This window comes from Callospermophilus lateralis, chromosome 2 (genome assembly GCF_048772815.1).
Source record: "Callospermophilus lateralis isolate mCalLat2 chromosome 2, mCalLat2.hap1, whole genome shotgun sequence".
NCBI lineage: Eukaryota > Metazoa > Chordata > Mammalia > Rodentia > Sciuridae > Callospermophilus > Callospermophilus lateralis.
Window position 1 is genome coordinate 166,247,161 of NC_135306.1, and position 8,751 is coordinate 166,255,911.

Below are 8,751 nucleotides of genomic sequence, written 5' to 3' on the forward strand. Positions count from 1 at the left end.
TGTTGAATTAAAAACATAACCTTTTGCTGGGTGTGGTGGCACATGTCTGTAATCCCAGTGACTCAAGAGGCTGAGAATGGAGATTCCAAGTTCAAGGTCAGCGTCACAAACTTAACCAGGCTCTCAGCAATTTAGTGAGACCTTGTTTCAAAATAAAAAAGGCTGGGGATGAAGCTCAGTTGGGTTACATCCCCAGTACCCAAGAAATTACACACACACACACACATTTTATAAACGTGGCTGTTAATTTCAAATTTTGAAAAAAAAACCTACTACCTTGAAGATTAGATATAATTCTTCTTGGCTTATTTAGACATTTTAACTTTTTAATATTTCAAATCAATAATTGGATTTCAATGTGATACAGAATCAGACAGATTTTATACAATGTTTGTTATGTTTGAATTCATTTTATGAATATATTGTAAAAATTATTCCACTGCAGTTTTTATTAGAAAGTATTATTCTAGTCATCATTTATATATGTAGTATTTGTTGTAATTTTCTGAGGGAAAAAAATTGACAACATTGAAAAAAATGTGTTGCTGGGGATGTAGCTCAGTGTTAGAGCACTTGCCTGAGATGAGGGAGCCCCTTGGTTCAGTCCCCAGCACCACAAAAATAAGAAGATGCCTCTGGGTCTCACAGCAAGAGCCTTTAGCCACTCCTGCTCCCACTCACCCGGCCTTTTGGGTGCTCAAATCCAGAGGATGTGGAGTAGAGAGAATCAGATATGAAACAATCCATACAGTGTTAATTTCTGCTTTCTTAAGGACCCAGAGGGGTGTAACAGTAACGTAAAAATAATGTGTTCTTTAATTTGTATCTTAGGACATTTAGACTAAAATAATGTAGGCTTGTTATATCCATTTGTCAAAGTAGGAAATGGAGGCTCAGGAAAGTTGGGTAAGTTCCCTAGTCACAAGGCTAATAAGTGGTGGCTGGGAAGTCAGTCAACCAGGGTCCCTACAGCCCTGCCTGAGCACTCCCCATCTCACCTCAGGCTGGGATGCCTGGGCCTGCTGCCTACCAGATAGAGGTTTGGGTCTGTCCTCAGGCCAAGTTGTCCAGTAATATCATTGCCTCTTGTAAAACCTTGTCTCCATCCCCAACCCTACACCTGGCCTCTGGATCTCTCTGGTCTCCATTGTAACCTCTTCAACCTTGTATTGGCCTCTATTGGTCTGCAAATCCTAGGAATTATCCTAACTTTGCTGGGTGGGGTGAAGGTCCTGGTTTCCTAAGTCCTGCCCATGTGGAAAGTGACTACATTTACTGGTAACCACATTGTGGAGGCCAAGGTGGTGTGAGCACAGCTGTGTATGTCTGACAGGGTCAAAATACTGGATACAGTGCAAGGTGTGCCTTTTGTAATGTGCACCCCTCTGTTATCACCATCCTTATGACCCTACTCTGCCTGCTGGTTTTCCTGGCCAGGACCAAGTGCACTACCTGTGTAGACAAGGACTTCAAGACCCACTTGGTGCTCATCTTTGGGATCAAATTTGTCATCTCTGGGGTCCTGATCCATTTTCTAGGACTTATACAGCCCCCTGGTGACCAAGGCCCAAAAGTGAGAGCTGGGGACCTCTGCTGCTGTATAGAGGATTGCTGTGCTGTACTTACCCTTTTAGAGAGTCCCAGGGTTCCAACAACTACCTAGCTGGCTATTTAGCATCTCTCCTGTATTATCCCTCTGGAGAACCCTCTGAGTACCTCACCAAAATTTATATCTGATGTTGGGGGTGGAATGAGGGTTCCATTGGCTAGGGAGACTTGGTCCCGGAACTGGACCCATCAAGAGATGGTGATGTCTGACAGCTTTGGGGTTCTGTTTTTTGTTTTTTTTTTTTTAATTTTTCTTTTTGGTACCAGGACTTGAACCCAGGGGCACTTAACATCCCCTTTATATATGTGTGTGTGTATGTATTTGTAGATGGACACCATACCTTTATTCTATTTACTAATATGTGGTGCTGAGGATCAAACCCAGTGTTTCACACATGCTGGGCAAGCACTCCACCATTGAGCTACAACCCTAGCCCAACATCCCCTTTTTTCATATTTTATTTTGAGACAGGGTCTCTCTAAGTTGCTTAGGACCTCACTATGTTGCTGAGAGTGGCTTTGAACTCAGTGATCCTCCTGTCTCAGCCTCTGGGATTACAGGTGTGAGCCCCCATGCCCAGTACTTTTTGCTGTTTTTATGGGAGAGGGAGAGGTATCTTTTAAAATCTGTTTGATAACTGAAATGAAAATGATCTAGACTTTTACCTGGGCTCTGCTGTTAACATTTCTCATCTTTGAATGATGAAGCCAAAGAGATTATTCTTGAGTGTTTAAATTTTTCTTCACTGTTAGCATATCCATTTTGAGAGCCAATCTGCAGCTCTGGAATCAATGTAGAGGCTGCTTGCTGCTCTGGCCTTTGTGACCACAGATGGTCTGCAAGAGTCCTGCTGCTGCTGGGTGCTTGAGTTTCTTTAGACTTGCAGGGATAGCTATACCCCTTCCTGATCAGGCTTCTCCTCATCCTCAGAAAGTTTCACGATACATTACCAAAGGACTGTCCACCCCATCTTCTGGCCACTGGCTCCTCTATCATTACCACATCTCCTGCCTGAGTTAGGTCCCAGCAGTGCCATAAACTCTCCACCCACACCTCCAATTCTGCACACTTTGCCTATGTCTGGCCCACATTCACTGTCATGAGGTTTTACTAAATAAAACATGCTTTGTTAATTTGAAAAAAAGATAACAATCTGGGATCACACATTGCATTTAATTGGGTATGTGTTTATTAGTGTGAAGAATGAAAAGTCCAAGCCTATCCAAAAAAGTTGCAATAATATTATAATGAGTTCTAGTATGTCCTGTTCTCATACACTCTCTGAGTAAAATCCTTTTCTATGTTGAAACATTTCAGAACTAAATTGAAGACATTCTGATCCTTTATCTTAAGTATGTGAGTGAACATTTATTTCTTATGAACAAGGACATTCTTTTATAATAATCACATAATTATTAAATTCAGGATATTTAACATTGTTACAATACTATGAATTTAACATAAGTGCCATATTTGAATTTCACTAACTGTCTCAACACTGTCCTGTATAGTGACTTTTTTCATGATCCAGGATTTAATCAAAGACCATGTTTTGTATTTAGTTGTCATGTCTCTTTAATTTCCTTTAATTTGGACTAGCTCCTTAGTCTGCCACTGCCATTTTTTAAGAGTCCAGGCCATTTTAATCTGCAGACCATTGTTTCTCAAAGTACTCTCTGTGAAGTTCCTATCTATATATGGTGTTTCAGAAAAGTGGGGTCTGGTACATCAAGACCCCCCAGTTACAGCTAAGTATAACCCCTCAAGAGGCACTATGGTTTTAAGGTAAGTGGCATTATTATATCTTGCAACCACATATGTCACAACCACATTGTCAACAAGAATATCCAGGCCCTCACAAAGGAAATTGCTGGGGACTATCCAAAGGGTAATAAACCAATTTATGGGAGACAGAGAAATCAAGGCAAGAATAAAGGACTCAATTTCCTTAAAAACTCCAGCCTTATGAGCACCACACTATCCTTTCTTCAAGGCTGTGCAGTCTCTATGCTGTAGGTTACCCTCTCCTTTTATTGTCTCTTTTTTTTTTTTTTTTTTTGCAGGGGGAGTCCTGGGGATTGAACTCAGGGGCACTCAACCACTGAGCCATAATCCCAGCCCTATTTTGTATTTTATTTAGAGACAGGGTCTCACTGAGTTGCTTAGTGCCTTGCTTTTGCTGAGACTGGATTTGAGCTCGTGATCCTCCTGCCTCAGCCTCCTGAGCTGCTGGGATTACAGGTGTGCACCACCACGCCCAACTATAGTATACTTTTTAATCATTATTTTAGAGTGTACTTTTTTACTTAAAAAGAATTACTGTGAAATATTACACTGGCGGTAGTCTCATACGGCTGTGCTTATCATGTCTCTTGATTCATAACTACTATTGAGTGATGGACCTATATCATTTAGGTTTGTGTAAGCATATAATATTTGCACAAGGATGAAATTGCCTAATGACAGTTCTCAGAACAAATTTCCATTGGTGAGTGACCCAATTCTACTCTGAGACTTCTAAAACATTGTCAAAAAAATTTAAGAAGATCTAGATAAACAAAGGGAAAAATATCCTGTCTTACTTCTGTCAGGTTGCTATCACAAGTGTCATAGATTGGGTAGCTTAAACACATGTATTTCTCACAATATTGAGGAGGCTGTGAAGTCTAAAATGAAAGGTGCTGACTGTTTCAGCTTCTCCCAAGAGCCCCATTCCTGCTTTGTAGGATACTTTCTTATATTTCTCCCCTGTCTTCTTATTTTATGAATCCCATTCAGAGGGTTCCACCCATATGACCCAATCACCCTCACCCCAAAGGCCTTATGTTCAAATACTATCATGCTGGGAATTAGCCCACAGCATATCAGTTTGAGAAGATGCAAACATTCATTCCATAGCACATCCCCCCAAACTTAACATTGTTAAGTTGGCAGTTTCAGTGCAATTCCTATCAGAATCTCAGTGGATATCACAGTAGAAATTAATTAGTTGATTCTGAATTTCATATTGAATTGCATGGGACTCAAAACAGCTGAAACAATCTTGGAAAAGAACAAAGTTGAAGGGGTCTTATGTAGATGAATATGGGGCTATGGACTAAGTGCCTCTGTATCAAGTCATCTTTTACTTATCCCCCAAAAGAATTTATTGTATTTGAGAGTAACATGGATCTCTCATAACTAAGCACTTTATTGCCACAGGTTTTCTGGAATTGGAAATGGCAGAGCAGAAGTAGATAGTATGTCTGAGTGACAGTATCACCATCTTCTACAAAATTCTTGGTTTTCCACACTTGGACATCAAGATTATGGGTATCAACTGGTTTCATAAAAATCGTATGTCTGAAGTAGGGGGTCAAGATTTTGAGTTTTTTGGAGATCACCAAGAGGCTTTTTGAGGGCTGGGGATGTGGCTCAAGCGGTAGCGCGCTCACCTGGCATGCGTGCGGCCTGGGTTCGATCCTCAGCACCACACACAAAGATGTTGTGTCCGCCGATAACTAAAATAAAAATCAATATTAAAAAATTCTCTCTCTCTCTCTCTCTCTCTTTCTCACTCTCACTCTCTCTTTAAAAACAAAAAAAGAGGCTTTTTGACCTGGAATCATTCTGTCTCTGTGGAGGCTGAAAAGTAGGGATGCCTCACTACAGCTACCTGGGATCCAGCTGGGAGAAGCAGGACAATACCAATGCGAGGTACTTGTCATTCCTCAGAAGGCACAAGGAAGAGTCTGGCTACAAGTTGTGGTGGAGTACTTGAGGGAAGTGCCCTGTAGTTCTCATGGTGCTAGGGTTTGGATGGTGATATATGTGAGTGGAGCAGAGGGTTAGAACATGGGTCTAGCTAGGGTTTGAGCCCTGGCTTCTATAAACAGTTGGAGGGCTGGGGATGTGGCTCAATGGCACAATGCTTGCCTTGCATGTGCCAAGCCCTGGGTTCAATCCCCAATACTACAAAATACATACTTAGGGTTGGACAACCTAAGCAAGTTATTAATCACTCTGAACTTAATGTCCTTTTCTCTAAACAAAAGTAATAATACCTCCCTAAGAGGATTATAGGTAAGAGTCTATGAAAAATGGAAGTGAAGTGTTTAACATAGTGCTTGGTCCATTGTAAGTGTTCAGTGTAAAATGTAGCTATAGTAATTGTTATTTAATTCACCTATTGTGTGGACAGTCAGTCCTCCTGAAGAGGAGTTCCTGGTAAGTAGCTGGGAAAGGAGAGGTGCTGGGCTCTGGTTCCACAGGTCTGAATTCTATTCTAGCCATGCTTTTTCCAAACTGAATGACAGGGCCCAAACCATTTAATGTCTTTGGACCCAAACTCTCTCGTGTACAAAATGGGATGATAACTCATACCTGCCTCATAATAAGATAATGTTTGTGAAAATGTCTAGCTGAATGCCTGTTGAGAGGTAGGCAGGTTCCTAACTAAGACTTCTTTTTCTTTTTGTTTTTTTTTTTTTTGTTTGTTTGTTTGTTTTGGTACTGGGAATTGAACTCAGGGCTGCTTAACCACGGAGCCACATCCCCAGCCCTTTTTAAAAAATATTTTATTAGAGACAAGGTATTGCTAAGTTCCTAAGACTGGTTTTAAACTTGTGATCCTCCTGCCTCCACCTCGCAAGCCACTGGGATTCCAGGTGGGCGCCCCCATGCCTACCCTAGTCAGGACTTCTAACAACAGCCCCCAAACACCTCTTTTGAGTTCCATTTTTCTCTATTAGAAAATGATCTGATAATAAATATGTGAATGAACTTGGTGGACTTATTAGTTTGTTAAGGTCACTGACTGTGGGGCTCTAACAACAGATGTTTATTTTTCTCACAAATCTGGAGGTTAGAGGTCTGAGATCCAGGTGTCAGCAAGGCTTCTATCTTCTGAGGCCTCTCTTCTTTGGCCATCTTTTCTCTATGTCTTTACATAGTCTTTCCTCTGTATATGTGTCTATGTCCTAATTTTCTCTTCACATAAGGACACAAGTTATAATAAATTTGGGCCCACCCTAATGACTTCATTTCAACTTAGTTACCTCTTGAAAGACCCTATCTCCAAATATAGACACATTCAGAGATACCAGGAACCTAGGGGGTGCCCTATGAATTTTAGGAGAACACAGTTCAGCCTATAACAGGGGAGCAGCATCTATTAGCCATCCATAATTGTGCACAGATTTAGAATGTTTTGTACATGTTAATTTGGGGATGTAGAAGGATAGTATTTAGAATCCATTTATTCTTCAACTGATAGAAAGGCTGAAACAGCAGTAGCTTTAAAAACAATTAATAGACTTGCAAGGCAGGACAGAGAGTTCTTGTAATATTCCCATCCTTGTATACTATTTCCCTATCGTTAACAGCTTGCATTGGTATGGTATATTTGATAAAACTTATGAACCATTATTACTATTTTTTTTAATTAAAGTTTATAATTGACTCAGATTTCCTAATTTTTAAAAATCTAATATCCTTTTACTGTTCCAGGATCCCATCTGGAATACCATGTTACTTTTTTTTTTAATTTTTAATACTTTTATTTTTATTTATTTATTTTATGTGGTGCTGAGGATTAAACCCAGTGCTTCACACGTGCTAGGCAAGCACTCCACCACCGAGCCACAACCCCAGCCCACCATGTTACTTTTAATCATTGTGTCTCCTCAAGCTTCTCTTGGCTGGGATGATTTCTTGGACTTGCTTTGTTTTTGATGCTCTTGATGGTTTTGAGGAGTACTGGCCAAGTATGTTGTAGGGTGCCACTCTCCTGGAATTTGTTGTTCTTCTCATAATTAGACTGAGGTTTGGTTTTGGGAAGATGATGACAGAGGTCAAGCACCATTTTTATCACATCAGGTCAAATCACAATAATGACTTTGTGACTTAGGTAAAGTCATCAAAGTTATTTGATTACCTAAGTGAAGTAGTATTTATCTGGTTTCTTTATTGTAAAATTCGTTTTCCCCCCTAGTTTCCTGATGTACTCTTTGAAAGGAAGTTGCTCTGGTGGCCACACCTTATTTAATAGTAAATAAATAAATTATCTACATAATTTATTTGAAATTCCTCTTTGTAGGAGATGTGACTCTTTTTCACCATTTATTAACTTATTCTATAGGTGTTTATATTAATAAGGATTCAAGGGTACTTATACATTAGGTTAGAATCTAGTACTACTTTATTAATTTTGTTGCTTGAATTCTTCCAGCATTGGCCATTGTGAGCTCTTTCTGTTGGCTCTTGTTTCCTTGTGATTTACCCCAATCAATGTGGGGTTCTGTTTTGTTTATTTTAAGCACCTTTTACTTTCTGATAGAGATGCTCCTTGTCTCATCTAGTATATTTCCTACCCTACTCCTAGAATCAGCCAGTTTTCAAAAAGCCCTGGTTCCTATTATTGGAAAGTGATACTAGAAACTAAAATTTGGGTACTGGCTGTTCTTGTTTCTACTGGGGTGTCATTACTTCATGTTCTCTTAACTGACAGTGAAGAAAAATATGCATGTACACTAATCTGTATGTACACATATGTATAACATGTATAAATATTTCCACATGTTAGCATCTGTTTCTTGATAAAATTAGTTCTTACTAATGATGTCTCCCAGTACCCTCCATCTGCTTATTTATTTAACTCCTGTATTCATGTACAGTAGTATTAGTGTTGTTAACCTGAACTGCTGTGAGAAAGTCTTACCAATTAGAGTACTTACTTGCAACTCCTTTAGCCTTTAGTCTTACTCAGTTCATTTGCAAAGTTACTTTGTCAGCGCCATTCTGCAATCTCCTGCTTCCTATATTTGCAATACAGTTAGGTTCACTTGTTAGTTTGCATTTTTTCCTGGGATTCTTGGAACTGCTAATTTTTTTTTTTTTAAACTTGCACACCTAAAGGTTCACTCTGCATTATACAGTTCTACAGATTTTGACAAATGCGTCCATCATTATAGTATCATAGAGAATAGGTTCACTACCTTAAATTATTCTATGATTCATCAATTTTTTCCTCCCACTGAGCCCTTGCAACACTGATCTTTTTCCTATCTCTATACTTTTGCCTTTTCCAGAATATATCTATATCTACTTATTTGGAATCATTCAGTAATCCAGTATGTAGTCTTTTCAGGCTGACTTTGTTCATT